Genomic DNA, 15,204 nt, shown 5'->3' on the forward strand with positions numbered 1-15,204 from the left:
ACATACACCACCAGCATAATCACGGGCTCCATTTTCACATATTTATAATAAACATGTCACAACCGTATTTTTAAAAACTCTCTTCCCTTTCCAAACTCTACATTTAAATTAGAACACTCAAAACTACGTCTATTCTTAAACTTTACAAACCTTAAATAATGTGTGAGCACATTATGAGACGGTCAGGAAAGCACAGCACAGCCCCCGATTCAGAGCGGCAAACAAAAATCTACCCACTGCGAAAACAACATAAGCAAAGGATCTTATTCACAAGCGTGTTGGCGGGTTGATTTTGCCCCAACGTTTCCACCGATAACCCAGTAAGGATGAGGTCAACCAGATGATTGTTTTGAATAATTTCACCATTTACCTAGAGATTTTTTTTTAATTACCACGGTAGGCACCAGATTAAAGAGATCTAGCTGCACATGTAGATAAGAAAGACTCCAAAGATAAATTAGATTGAATCACAGAGAAAGGTAGGAGGCTTACATACCAGAATTCAATAAAAATGAGGAAATATTAATGGAGAAAGAAACTACATTTTTATACTTGGGCTTGCCTCAAGGTCATGCAGAGGATGGAAAGCATATAAAAATTAGTATCTATAAAAAGAGCCGTCGAGAACACAAATAGACATTGATCACACCAAGTTGCTTGCGGCCACATGAACTCAAAGCCAAAAAATTATGATTCCACGCGCTGCCTGCACAGAGGCAGCCACAGGCCAGTCTCCTCCGTCGCGTCCTGTGTTCTTCCCACTGCCCTAAGAAAAGATTCACACCCGCAGATGCCGGGACCGACGGGCCTCTCAAGGGAGCGCCGGGGAACAGCGCCATCAGCACCACCCAGAGGTGGAGACGCTCTTGGCCCCGCCCTGGATCTGTTCAGAACCTGTGTTTTAACAGCACGTCTAAATATGGGGGGGCATCGGTGGTAAAGAATCCGCCTGCCCATGCAGGAGATGCAGGTTCGATCCCTGATCCGGGAAGATCCCCTGAAGAAGGAAACGGAGACCCATTCCAAGTCTTCTTGCCTGGAAAGCCGCACAGAGTCTGGCGTGCTACAGTCCATGGGGTCACAGAGCCGGACACGCCTTGGCAACTGAACCACCACCACTAGATTTGTGGGCACGGCCTCCTCGAGGTGAGCTGCCCAAGCCTGCTTCCGGCCTCTTGGACCGACCTGGATACCCACTGTGACGTCCTGACTTTTTCCTGGTTGCTGCTGGAAATGAAGGTGAGACGCCCTTCTCAATCAACCCAAACTAAAATACCGACACGGGGGGCAGTTCCTTGTAAGGAAGTCAATGGCCTTTATCACACTGTCTTACTTTGGAGTAGAAGTCACAGCGTGACTCCTGTTTTACGGACTGAGAAAAAACAGTTGGGAATTATTGAAGGTCAGTGGTTTCTACTAGCAATTCCCAGGTGGTGCAGTGGGAAAGAACCCACCTGCCAATGCGGGAGCTGCATGTTCGAGCCCTGGGTCAGGAAGATCCCCCAGAGAAGGAAATGGAAACCCGCTCCAGGGTTCTTGCCTGGAAATATTCATAGACAGAGGAGCCTGGCGGGGTACAGTCCATGGGGTAGCAGAGTCAGACATGTGTGTGAGCGCATGCACACACACGCACACATGCATGCTTGCACGCGCGCAAGCGTGCACACACATGCGCACACGCACACACGTGCGTGCACATGTACGCATATACAACGCGTGCGCGCACACACACATACACATGCATGCACACGCACACACATGCATGCACACGCACACACATGCATGCACACGCACACGTGCACACTCATGACACGTATGCGTGCGCGTGCACGCAACACACATGCGCACACGCACATACGCGCACACATGCACGCACGCACAACGCGGGCACACGCGTGCGCACACACGCACACAACTAAGAGCTATGTTCCCTCTTATTTTCGCGACACCGTGCCATCTGGTATTCCCCTGGAAACCCCCAGAACAAAAGGGAAAAGCTCCGCGTAAGTCAGGTGGTACACAGTTCTGACCGTTGGACCCATAACTAAGAATGTACTCTTCTTTCCTTCCTTTTTTGCTCCCAACAGTAATCTCGGGTCAAGTCTCAAGCCTGAAGACACCTTAATCAGTATCATCTCACAGCATTTTCCAATCACTTGGAAGTGTGCCAGCATCTGAATGCTGTTGTTTATTTTTTCTTTTTGCCTATTTTGGAGTTCAGAGAGAATATACTTAAGATTTTCTGTATGACAGAAAGAAGTCTCAGGATCCATTTTTTCAAAGGAACACTGGAATTTTCCTTTTCAGCCCTTTGAGAGAGGAGTCTAGCAAACCAAAGACTTGCGCTCTCTCTGGGTTGGCTTCGAAGGCTTCTGCCCCTCACTCAAGAAGGAGGCTTCCAAACCAAAGTACTTACAAGCAAACTGCCCCAGCAGCAAAGAACATCAGAAAAGAAAAAAATCGGGCATCTTCTAGGCCCATGGTTCTCAATCTCTGCTGAAGGTCAGAGTCCTCTGGCGAGGTTTTAAAAATCCCAGTGCCCAAGGCACACCCTAGACCCGTAAGTCAAACCTTTGGACACAGAGTATTCTTGGGCTTCCCCTGTGGCTCAATTGGTAAAGAATCCACGTGCAATGAGGGAGACCTGGGTTCGATCCCTGGGTTGGGAAGATCCCTTGGAGAAGGGAACGGCTGCCCACTCCAGGATTCTGGCCTGGAGAATCCCATGGACTCTATGGTCCATGGGGTCACAAAGAGTCAGACACGACTGAGCGACTTTCACTTTCAACTTTCACTTGGGCACAGAACCAGGCACTGAATTTTTTCAACCCCCCAGGTGATTCCAATGCCCATCCAAGTGTGAGAACCCATGAGCCCAGCAGTGACACTGACTCCCACGCAGACGCCACGGGCTCGGTTCCACCCATGGCCCCGCACCTCCAAGATCTACCCCAACTCTTGCCACATGCCGGGCAGCTGAATCTCGGGATATAGACTTCCGCTCACATTCCAGAACCTGCTCTTCTAAAACAGCTGCTTCAGTAGGGGTATATTTCTTTGCAATGCTCTTCTAGTTAATAAATGCTTTCTCATTCCCTTAATATTCCTCCCTGCTAACGCATAACCTACAAACACATGAACAACATGCACGCAAACAGCAGGAGACAGTGAAGAACGGGGAGCCCGGCGTGCTGCCGCCGTGGGGTCACAGAGCCGGATGCGACTAGCGACTGAGCAGCGACAGAGCACAGAGGACAGCTGCTGTATCTCAACAGGGCATTTTCTCTTTACGATTCCATCGTTTGACTCTCGCGTGACACGCCTAATGTTTAAGGAAGCTCAGCTTTTCTTTCTTTCTTCTTTTTTTTTTAACTGGCGGTGAAATTTCAGCTGGAAATCTACTCTAAAAGATCTTCAAGAAACAGCCCAAGTAAGAACACGGCTGTATTTATTTTTTATGAGTAGCTGAAGGCTGATCAAAACGTTCCTCCAAAGTCACAAAATGTGCAACCCTGGCGTTTTTCAGGGCTCTTTTTTTGGCACACTGAACACAGGTCAAGACACAAAACAGCATTTTATTTTAATTATTCTTCTTGAACCTCCTGCATCTCCAAGCATCGATTCTTAAAGAAACTCATTCATGGTTAGCAGATAATGCAGCCGTTTTCACCCTGCAGTGACCAAGTACAGAGAAAATATAGTGAATACACTTTTCTTTACCAAAGAGGTGCCGTTAACGTGTCCTTGGATTACAACTGCTTGTGTGTGAACTTACAGAATATTTTCCGAAACGTCTTTTCAACAAGCAGGGCTTGCTGAGTTTGCCAGAACTACTTCCTAAACTTTGTCTGTTCTGTTCTTTGGCAACTCTTTCCGACAAGCTACCCCATTCAAAGTCTTTCCTCTGCTCTAATCCATCTCATTACATCGTCTTCCATTTTGCTGTTACCTAGTCACAACACGGATCTTCAAAGGACTCCCCAAAAGGATGAAGTCAGAATCCCGATCGATCTTCCGTTAACACCGGAAGGAAGATTTATGTATATGCCCATAGAAACACACGTCCTTGGTAACTCCCAGTCAGTGCAGAAGAATTAAAGTCACAGATTCTACTCCACGAAAATTTGGTTCTGTCTAATGATAAAACACTACCTTCTTAAAGACAAAGATGAAACAGTTGCAAATAATGGCACATTTGTTTGGTGCTGATTTTGAGTCTTTCTAGGACATCAACACTCTACATTAAAAGGTCACCAGAGAGGAGATACAGCCACCAGTCAAAACGTTTCAGGCAAGAAATGAAGAGCAAGAAAGACTTGCCAGCAACACGCGGTTGGCTAAGGGCAAAGGGGCTCCAGAGCCCGGCAGACCTAGGTTCAAATCCTGGCTGTGTCTCCCTGGGTCAGACGGTCAGCCTATGACCATTCCCATCTCTAAAATGCAAACAATGGGAATTCCCTGGTGGTCCAGTGGTTAGGCCTCCACACTTTCACTGCCAAGGGTGTGGGGTGGGTTCAATCCCTGGTCAGGGAACTAAGATTTCCATAAGCCGCACTGCTCTGCCAGTGAATAAATAAAGTATAATGCAAATAATGGCAATAATGACCTTCCCAGGGTTGCTGTGAGGATTCAAAGGTTTAGAAAGAAGTGGGTGCAGGCCAGCTATTCCTGCTGCACTCTAAAGAAATGCAACCCAAAATAAACCCATGAGACAAAAGAAGTGGGTGTTACCTGTGTGCACCTTACAGACGAGAAAAGGGAGGGTCCCAGAGATTGTGAACTCATCCTTTCTAAAACACAAATCTTTCTAAAACACAAAAATGACTGTACCGTTCTCATTTAGACGTCTTCAGTGACTCTCACGACCCAGAAATGAGAGAGACACATAAAGTCCCAATTCCTTCTCTTGGCATAATCCCTGGATGAGATTTATTTTCCCCAAAAAACTCAACCCCAAATCACATTTGTTTGTTTTTTCTTAAGATGCTTTTTTTTTTTTTTTTAGTCTTTATTGAATTTGTTACAATATTGCTTCTGTGTTATGTTTTGGGTTTTCGACCACAAGGCATGTGGGATCTTAACTCCTCGACCAGGGATCGAACCCACGCCCCCTGCACTGGGAGACGACGTCTTAACCGCTGGACGCCAGGGCAGTCCCCCAAATCACCTCTGCCACGAGGTCTTTCTGCAGCAGCACAGACAGCGCTGTGCCTCCTTCTTTGGGGCTCCCACCCTACATGGACACACTTTTAGCAAAGTGCCCACAGATTTTTCTGAGCTCGTTGGTTCATGCATCTGAATCTATGCACTAAGCAGGAAGTTCCCTAAGAACAAGGACACTGGGGTATTCATCTCTGTAGCCCAAGCAGCTAGCCTAGCACGGAACACCTGGTAGATACTCCACAGAACGCTGAAGAATGAGGGAATGAATGAGTGGTCCAAAGCCATCCAACAAGTAAACGGCAGAGCCGAGCGGACCCCACGCCTTCCAAACTCCTGTTGGGTCAGCGTCCCCAGAACCACACTGCCTTTGTCAGCGAGTGGGCGACATCGCAGCGAAGACCCGAGGCTCGACCTCCCTATTCAGGATGGACTTGCATGTAACCTTAGGGCGTTTGTTTAAAAACAAACAAAAAAATAACCACAAGTCTGCCTGCATCGATTTTCACATGTGTGAAAGAGGGCTCATACTTAATATTGGACTTTACACAGGAGCTGGGACAGAAGAGAAAAAGCAATCAGATAACACAGACATGTCCCTCCTTGAAAAGTGCCTCCGTCTAAAACCGTCACAATAGTGAACACAATTAGATAACAATAATAATACCAAATACCACAGTTTATTGCCATCCTTTCTTCTGAGGCTTTCAATTGGAACTGAAAACACAATTACTAATTAAATTAGACAACAGGAGGCATCCGTGTCCAAACAGGGCCCTCCTGATACAAATGAGTTACTGCAGCTACTCCAGTGTCTCCCTGCCACTCAAAGAGGGGGTTCTTTCCTGGGCGGGAGTCAACTCGGAAAACTAGACCCCTATCCTGCATTTGTTCCTGGACTGGAAATGCCGTTCATTTCCCTATTTCCCACATGGTTACTGAGCCACTGTGAGGCCACAAAGACGCTACAGCCCAGTTCCTCCCCTCAAGGAGCTTAACGGACGCTGGAGACGGATGAGCACAGATGTGAAAAGCCCAGCAGAGACTTAGGCAAAAAAATAAGTCTTGGGACTTCCCCAGTGTCCGTGGCTAAGGCTCCATGCTCCCAGTGCAGGCGGGAGGGGGCGAGGGCAGTCTCTGGTCAGGGGTTAATTATTTATTTTTTAAATTTATTATTTTTTAAATTAATTAAAGTCTCAAGTCAGGAGAAAAAGAGCAGGGGACTCATATTTCTCACCCTGGAGGTATCTGGGTGAAAAATAGAAGCAGCTTTAAAGTAGAACAGGGAGAAACAGGAGGCCACGATCTTCGGGGAGGCTGAGAGCATTCTGTTTTCTCCTCTTCTTTTTTTAAAATTCAGTTCTATAGTGGAAAGCACCAAGTCCCTTCCTTCCCTTTTACTTGAAGACGTCTCTAAATTGTGCTTTTGAAGGCATTAGGAGAAAAAAAAAAAAAGGTTTTGTAGTCCAAGGGAAAATTGGGGAAATTAAATTTTAAATTTTAGAATAAAAATATTTTCTTACTAAAGGATGGCTCAGAGATTTTTAATATGAAAAAGTGAGTTCAGAATCATCTAGAAGCGGATTTACTGTACAGTTCTGACCAAACTCAGCTAATGCTGTTTTCTGCTTTCTAGAAACATCTTGCCGGCTAGCGTTCTGGAAGAAGACGTGACAAATACATCACCTCCTTTTCTTGTAATTTTCTGGACAGGCTCATTTTTGTCATAGGTTAAAAGGAAAACATGAGTGGCCATGATGGACACGTACAGAGGGCGTCATAGGCAGCCCTCCCGCAGTAGAGGGGCTTTACGGTCACGTGAAGTCCAGCTTCTGGCCCAGCTCGCCACTTACGAGGTGACCTTGGCTTAAGCATGGCTCACACGTTCCTGGCCTCAGTTTGCACACGAGTCAAATGGGAATAATGCCGTTACCTACCCCCAACGCTGAGCAGGAATATTGATAGAGTCAAGTTCTCCATCGAGTGCTCAGCAAAGAGCAAGCTTTCAATGTTCAGAAACTGCTGTGCGAGACACCCCGGGGTGACAGGGAGGCCCGTTAGGGTCAGTCCGCTGTAGCTGTGTCTTCTCAGGCTAAAATGAAGATCCTCTCAACTTGAATGCATGTGAAAGACAACGTCAGCCGCCTTGCAAGAGAACAAGAAAGACACCAAAATCGCAGAGAAGTCTGAAGGAAAACTCCTCTCCCAGCCACACTTGCAAGGAAATGAAGTTAGCATGAAATCACGAAAAGAGCGCCCTCAGCACCGCTTCACTTTTCTCCGACATCTGATACCCAGACATCACAGAGTATCGGGAGAACAAAGAAAACGCACGAGCAGCAAGAAAGCCGCTTTTAGCCATTTGCTCACTCGGAGCCTTGGAGTCGAGCTGGCAGCATGGCAGAGGAAGGAAAGACAAGATCCACTGCGGTAAATGGACACCAGATTTTCAGGACCCAGGATATTTCTAAGGAAATATACAGAGATAGTGGCAGAGCCAGCAACAAATGACCGTGTGATTCACGGAAAGACTGAGACTTTGAAACAGATGCTCCACTTGGCCAAGTCAATTCACTGCCCTCTAACAGACCTGCTGGATACAGGCCTACAGCAAAAGCAAATCCTCACCCTAGGTTTCACAGCGCACATTAAAAAAAAGTCTTGTATGCCGGAGCACTAAAGCAACTAGTCAGAAAGAAGAAAGCAAGCGACGCGACTTAATCCAATTCTCTAGAATAAAATGTCCCCAGATTGCTGATAACAGGAGCTTGTATGGAATACTCCTTGATATAAGTGTGTCAGATTTGGTCTTCAAAAGATCTGTTTTGTACAGAGACTTTCAATAGTAAGTGGAGGACTGAAGTACACACACTACTGATATGCGTATAAAATAGGTGACTAATTAGAACCTGGGCTTCCAGTGGTGCTGGTGGTAGAGAATCAGACTGCCGGTGCAGGAGATACAAGAAGCTGGGGTTCGATCCCTGGGTCAGGAAGATCCCCTGGAGAAGGCAATGGCACCCCACTCCAGGACTCTTGCCTAGAAAATCCCAAGGGCAGAGCGGACTGGCGGGCTCCAGTCCATGGCGCTGCAGAGTCAGACACGACTGAGCGCACACACACGAGAGATCCTGCGAGACAGCACAGGGACCTCTCCTCAGGGCTCTCTGGTGACCTCATCGGAGAGGAGATCCAGAAAACGAGGGGACATGTGTACACGGAGAGCTGATTCCCTCTGCTGTACAGTAGAAACTGACAACATTGCAAAGCAACTCCACTCCAATCAAAGGAGGAAGGAAAGAAAGCGCCACTGCTCAGTCGTGTCCGACTCTGCAACCCCGTGGTCTGCAGCCCACCAGGCTCCTCTGTCCACGGGATTTTCCAGGCAAGAGTACTGGAGTGGGGTGCCATTGCCTTCTCCAGGAGATCTTCCCGACCCAGAGACTGAAACCGGGTCTCCTGCATTGTAGGCCAACGCTACACCATCTGAGCCACCAGGGAAGTCGACCCACTCCAATCAAAAATTAATTACTAAAAAAACAGTAAGTGGGAAATGCAACATGAAGAAACTGAACTAACAGGTGAAGAAATCAAAGAGCAAAGTGCCTGAATTCCGGCCTCTGAGAGTTGGAAGAGTCCTGTGGTCCCCCTAGCATCAGTCTGGGGTTGGACACTGTCCTAGGAAGTCCACAATCCCACAGGCAGATCTTCTAATTCAAACAACATAATGGGTGACCATGAACCCTCCCAAAGGCTTCCATTTCCTCAACATATTTTTCCCAACATACTTTCTGTTAGTGGTAATAACACAGGTGTTCCCAAAGAGTGAAGTCCCTTAGCAGATAATACTTTTGTTATCTAACTGTCACCAACATTCCTATGTTCCCCTTATATCTTATTTAAGGACTTATCACAACCTGTAATTTTCTTATCGTTCCGCTGCTGACTGTGGGGATCACCCACTTCTGAATGTAATTTCCTGAAGGTAAAGTGCCTCCCCTTGTTCCAGCATGTGGCCCACTACCTACCTGCACACAGCAGAAGGCGTGCCTTAAATACTTGTTGGATACATAGATGGAATCTGCACTGTGCAAGTAGGAGCTTTGCCCTTCTCATTTCATTTCAAACATATCATTTGGGTGTCATTAAAATTCTGTCCTTAAATTCAACTGACTGGGGGACTTCCCCGGTGGCCTAGGGGTTAAGGCACAGAGCTTCCAAAGCTGGGGCTGCAGGTTCGATCCCTGGTCAGGTAACTGAGATTCCACCTTGCACAGCCGCCAGGAAAAGAAAAATTTTCACGGAGACAGTCAAAGAGCTGAGTAATGAAAACTATAAGACATTAAGGAAAGAGATGGAAGACAACACAAATAAATGTTAAAATGATCTTTGCTCATGAATTATAATAAGTAATATATTAAAAAAAAAAAGTCAACCGACTCAGATCTTGGTACCTGCTCTGCCACTCCCAACACAGCTATGTATCCTTGAGCAGACTTTTCCACCTCTCTGATTTCCTCTCTAGGGTACCTGAACTACTCTCTTAAAGGTTCCTCACATCAGTAGCATTCTAAGATTATTTTGGAAAATAGAACCCCAAAGACCTGAGCTATGATAATGAATAAAGTTTACAATGATCAGAACAAATAACCAAATGCATTTAGAGACTGTTTTATTGAGTTAGTCACGGTCGTCTCGAGTTAGCTCATTTGGCTGCCGAGTCACACACGGTATGTTCCTTTCTGCATCTGGCCCTTGGAAAGGGTAAAACGGAAGAGGAGGCTAATGTCCACTTCCTAAAATAAGAGCAACCCCCCGCTCTCCTGTGCAGGGCATCTCTGCAGCCTCTGTGCCAGACTGCTAATGTGAGAAGCCACTGGCATTTAACTAAGTGGTTCTTAGAGATTTTGATTTTTCCAGCCACCAACGGGTTAACGCGCTGAGATCGTCCTTTGTTTTATAAAGGGGCAGGAAAACACGGGGAGCTGATCCAGTCCATTACTAAAATTGCGTTTCAGCAGAGGCAGACACTCCGGCCACCTGACACTGGGCTTGGCCATCCTCTCCTGCTACCAACCCAAAGCTATTCCACTAAAAAGCATAAGCAAAACAATAGGGCTGACAGCCCCACCAGCTCCCCGCAGACAGAAACCACCAGTCCTGCTGGTGAAGCATTGAGCTACAGACGGAGAACAGACATTTCTCTGACTGAAGGATAAGAGAAAGGAATACAGAGCCACTCTGCAATCAGAGCGAGATCGTACATACTTGAAGAAATAACAGCTTCGACAGAGGATAAGTTTGCTACTGGAAAGTAGGAGAAAGTACCCCGAGTGGGGACCTGGAGAAGTCTGAGGGGGAATGAGGTCGTTCTTACCTGCTCCACCTGCAACTTGGATGATCACGGTTCCCACCCATGCCCCGCGGGATCATTTCTACAGAAACTAAACAATGACCTTCTTCAGGGGCCAGGCAGGCACAACACTAACCTCTTTAGCCTGGCCAGTGTTGAGTAATATTAATAAGCTCTAAATCTTTACTTGGAAGTCAATGAAATTAGCAGTAGAGTTTGGAAGTCAGAAACACGGTGCTGGGTTATTTAAAACAAAAAAACAAAACCCTCCGACCATTCTTTGCAGCTAAACTCCAGCTCCGGTTCTCCAGGCTAGAAGAGTAGTGTTAATAGATTCTGCCTCGACTAAAAAGGGAGCCAGTGGCAGAAAATCTATTCCTCCGGCGAGGTTGCCGGGCAACGAGCAAGCTTTTGGCATGTGGCTGATGTCTCCAGGCAGCCCGGACTACACAAAGTAAGCTCTTCCATCACTTATAACTAACTTGATTTTGATGGATTAAAACCAAATCAAAACGTACTGTAACTCACTCGTTTCCAAATTCAGGAATCATGGACAGACAGAAAACATCCCAATAGTAAACGTTAAGACTAAGTGATCAGGAAAAGAAAAGCCCACTAAAGTTCATTCTGTTGGGTGATAAATCTCTTACACATCCTGGTATACACACAAGTTTGTTTTAAGATGAGAATATTCAAAAGCAATGGGGAAAAACAGCATTCAAGAATCTTTTGGTGTGGGGGATGAATGAAGCAGGTTGACGGCGATTAAGAGGAACAAACTTCCCGTTGCAAAATAAATGAGGCACAGAGGTGAGATGCGCAGCATGGGGAATACTGTGAATAACACTGCGATATCTCTGCATGGTGACAGGTGGCACCTAGGCATCACGGTGGTCATTCTGCGAAGCACAGAAACATGGAACCACGATGTTGCGAGACTGGAACTAAGACAGTGCTCTAGGTCAGTTATGCTTCAATTAAAATTGTATTTTAGAAAAATACTAATGTTACAAAGATGGAGCCGCAGTGCCACAAGGAGTTCTGGATTCAAATGCATCTTTGGGGGTGAAGGTGTTTGCACCTTTTTGCAAACACCTGAGCACATTAGTCACTAATCAGCAAGCCCTTGCTAAGGACTCTGAGCTCCCATCCCCATGCTGAGGGCATGATGGGGAAAACGTAGGACTTTAGGCCAGGCCTTGTTCAGAACAAATTTACTATTAGGACAGAACGTAAGATGGTTTTTCTCACCAACCAAGGTTCCTCCACAGAAGGTTAGTTTTGGTACTAATTGTGTTGGCTTATGCAAACCACCCCCAAGATATACTGGCCGAGCTGCCGAGACCTCCCAAGTGATCAGGCCCGAGTGCTGAAGGCTGGTCTGCCCTTCCCCAGAGTGCTGGTGTGACCCAGGCCTACCTGCCAGGGGTCGGAGTACCATAAAACACACTCACACTTGATCCCAAACTTTCCTCTTTTAGAAAAACATCCTTTACAACGTTCATAATGTTTCACCTCCTGCCGTAAACAAAACACAGCTCCTCTGGGGGCCTTCCCTGGCGGTCCAGTGGCTAAGAGCCGGCACTGCCACTGCAGGCTAGAGCCCTGGTCAGGGGACTAAGACCCCACATGGCATGCAGCACAAGCCCCCCGCCCCCCACCAAAAAAAAAAGAAACTCCTCTCATTCAGAAAACTGCACACACAGAGACAGAGGGGTCCGCTTCTCGTGCAATCCTGAACCTGCTGAGGTCATCAGCAGCCACAGGCCCAGCACAGGGATGCTGAGGGCAGAGGCAACCAGATGCAGCGGCCCCGGAGTGGCGCACACACCCTCCGAGGAGCTGCGAGGGAAGCCAGCTGGCGCCCGCCGACTCCCTCTAACGTGGAGAACGCACACGGCTTCAGGTGGAGCACTCACGTTCCAGACGTGGCAAGTCCCATCTGCGGCCTCGTCAGCCCCTTGTCCATTTCGGGTCCATTACGCCTCCCATCAACTTCCCGTGTTTCTTGCAGCACATTAAAAAATAAATAAATTAAAAAAAATAAATAAAATGCACTATGGGGCTAAAAGCAGCCTCCTCCGCAACCAGTATGATGATAAAACGCAGCGTGACGGACACTGATACATTATCATCACTCCCTATCAAGACAAATGCCCTCAGGAAACAAAGAGTTGTTAGTTTTAATATGAAAAGGGCTTGATGGGTCTTCCCATCAGCTTGTCCAGGTGGCTGCCACCTTCCACAAGCCTGATGCTCGCCTGCTCTTTCAGGTCAAGTCCAAACGCCACCCCAGAAAGCCTTCATGGAGCCCTCCACCCCCACCCTCAGCTCCGCCGCTCCCTGAAGCTCTGCTCCCGCACGGAACCTTTTCCACTTTATATTCATCCTGTGCCCACAAGCATTCTCTCTCCAACCAGGTGTGTGTTCCCCAAGGACAAGCTCAGGGCCTGATTCAGAGCAGATGCTCAATGTCAGATGATTTTGTTTTTCATTGGAAGAAAACAAAATGGTGCGTAAATGTAACCCCGAAGAAAGTTTTTTTTTAGTTTGCAGGTCATCTGAGATGTCTGGTCAAACCATCCGTGCTGTGTCATGGAAAGATGAGTCTGTGGTCTGAGTGTTGCTGGCCAACCTGGCTCTGCCTTTCCAGTTGGAGTGCCCTGCACACCCTGTAAGGAAGCTGGTAAACTGCAGTGTTGCAGAGGAATTATTCAGTAAGTAGAGGCCATGAGAAAACTGAGTTGGTGAACTTGCTCCTAATGTCTTCCTTTCTTAAAACGATTTCCTATGTCATTAAAGCCTTACAAGCGCACTGTATAGCCTTTGTCTTTTTCATATACACACATGTACACACGAGCACACGTCAGTTGCCCATTGTTGACTGTTAAACTCTCTCTTTACCTGATGAGTTTGCAAGTTGGCTTCTTTCAAGCTTATAGATAATAGCACCCTGTTTGTTTCCTACTGTTTGTCATTAATTACTTGTTGCGGCCTCGTTGGTCTTCCCAATAGACTGTGAGCTCCCCAAGGGCACAAACTATTTTATCTTGAGTTCTCTTAGTAGCCCCGTGGCCCGACGCCAAGACTGACATGGATGAAGCACCTTCCCACTTACTGAATGATCACTACCCGAACTGATCAACTGGCTGGTAAAGTAGTACCTAACTGAAGTTCTAGCTGAGCCAAGCGTCTCTGAAATAAGACCACAATTGAGCAGTTAGGCTACTGGTCGTGCACTCGATTTTTTTGCTTCAGAGAAACTTAGAAACTAAATTAAAAAGTCAGCACCCTCCTTTAGGAAAGAGATCAAACCAGTCAATCCTAAAGGAAATCAACCCCGAATATTCATTGGAAGGACTGATGCTGAAGCTGAAGCTCCAATACTTTGGCCACCTGATGCAAAGAGCTGTCTCATTTGAAAAGACCCTGATGCTGGGAAAGATTGAGGGCAGGAGGAGAAGGGGACGACAGAGGATGAGATGGCTGGATGGCATCATCGACTTGATGGACGTGAGTCTGTGCAAGCTCTGGCCGATGGTGAAGGACAGGAAGCCTGGTGTGCTGCAGTCCATGGAGTCGCAGAGAATCTGACACGACTGAGCGACTGAACAACAACAAAGGCATCCCAAAATCCTAGAAGAATTAGTAGGAGCCGGAAGGAGAAGCTGGCAAAGGGAAAATATTCTGTAATCTCATTTGAAGAGAACATTCAAAATCAGAAGCACCTCTATTCAGATGTTCAAGACAGACACTTGTAGTCAAAATACATATTTATTTTAAATGCAAGTTTGGGGCTAGAAACACCCCTATTCACTTACAGGAAAAATTCACTCTCACTCTCTCCCCCTCTCCCCCCAGCATGCTTCCCTGACGCCCGTCACACACAGTCCTCTAACATTTCTCAGAATGTATTTCAGATGGTTTTATTTTTCCCCACGTGCACATTTACATTCATCAGAATATATATCCTGATATTTTTATTCAGAAACAAACATCATAAGTATTAGTACATGCCTGTGTGGGAGTGGGCGACACACAGGTTTCTAAAGATGTGTGCATGTTGGGGACTTCGCTGACAGTCCAGTGGTTAAGACTCTGCACTTCCGCTGCAGGAGACACGGGTCTCATCCCTGCTTAGGGAACTGAGATCCACATGCCTGGCGGTGCAGCCGGGAAAAAAAAAAATGTGTGCATATCATCACAGGATTATCTGTTTATTTACTCTCACTAATAAAGCAGAGTAGAGAAACATGGAAAAATCAAAGCAGTAGATAATTTTTTAAATTATTCATATTTGACTCTAGGCTCTAGGACACTAACAGTTTAAACACCAGACTTCCCTTCTATTCTTAATTCTATTTAGCTTAGGCTATTAAGACTAATTTATGTTTCAAAGGCATACACTAACTGATCACATGAGATAATATATGTAAAAGTACTCTGTAATTAAAATGTATTACTGCATAATAATGTAAATGTGTCATTACTATAATAATCATGCTTTTTTCTTTCAATTTGTATATACGTACACATGTATGTATATATATTATACATGTAGCCAACACAACTTTTCTAATAACCTGTTCACAGACCAATCCTGATCAGTGACAAAGTTTTCCCTGGCCAGAAGCAAAAGGAGAAAAATGATAACAATGTGTTAAGATTTTTTTTAATGTATATAATGCTAA

The 15,204-nt window shown here is 46.3% G+C and overlaps 1 protein-coding gene across 10 annotated transcripts in view; it reads right to left on the minus strand.

Moving 5' to 3' along the window:
- FOXN3 (forkhead box N3) overlaps positions 1 to 15,204 on the minus strand; it is a 452,985-nt gene that overhangs the window by 372,299 nt on the left and 65,482 nt on the right. Inside the window, exon 2 of one of the 10 annotated variants that reach the window (XM_070796759.1) lies at positions 12,433 to 12,520. The exons of 8 other annotated variants lie outside the window; for them this stretch is intronic. The gene's annotated coding sequence lies outside the window, so the exon portion shown is untranslated. Of the gene's footprint in view, positions 1 to 10,537; positions 12,359 to 12,432; positions 12,521 to 15,204 lie in introns of those variants that run through there. One more of the 10 variants, XM_070796764.1, reaches the window with a different exon arrangement.

The sequence above is a fragment of the Bos indicus genome, chromosome 10, assembly GCF_029378745.1.
Source record: "Bos indicus isolate NIAB-ARS_2022 breed Sahiwal x Tharparkar chromosome 10, NIAB-ARS_B.indTharparkar_mat_pri_1.0, whole genome shotgun sequence".
Lineage (NCBI taxonomy): Eukaryota > Metazoa > Chordata > Mammalia > Artiodactyla > Bovidae > Bos > Bos indicus.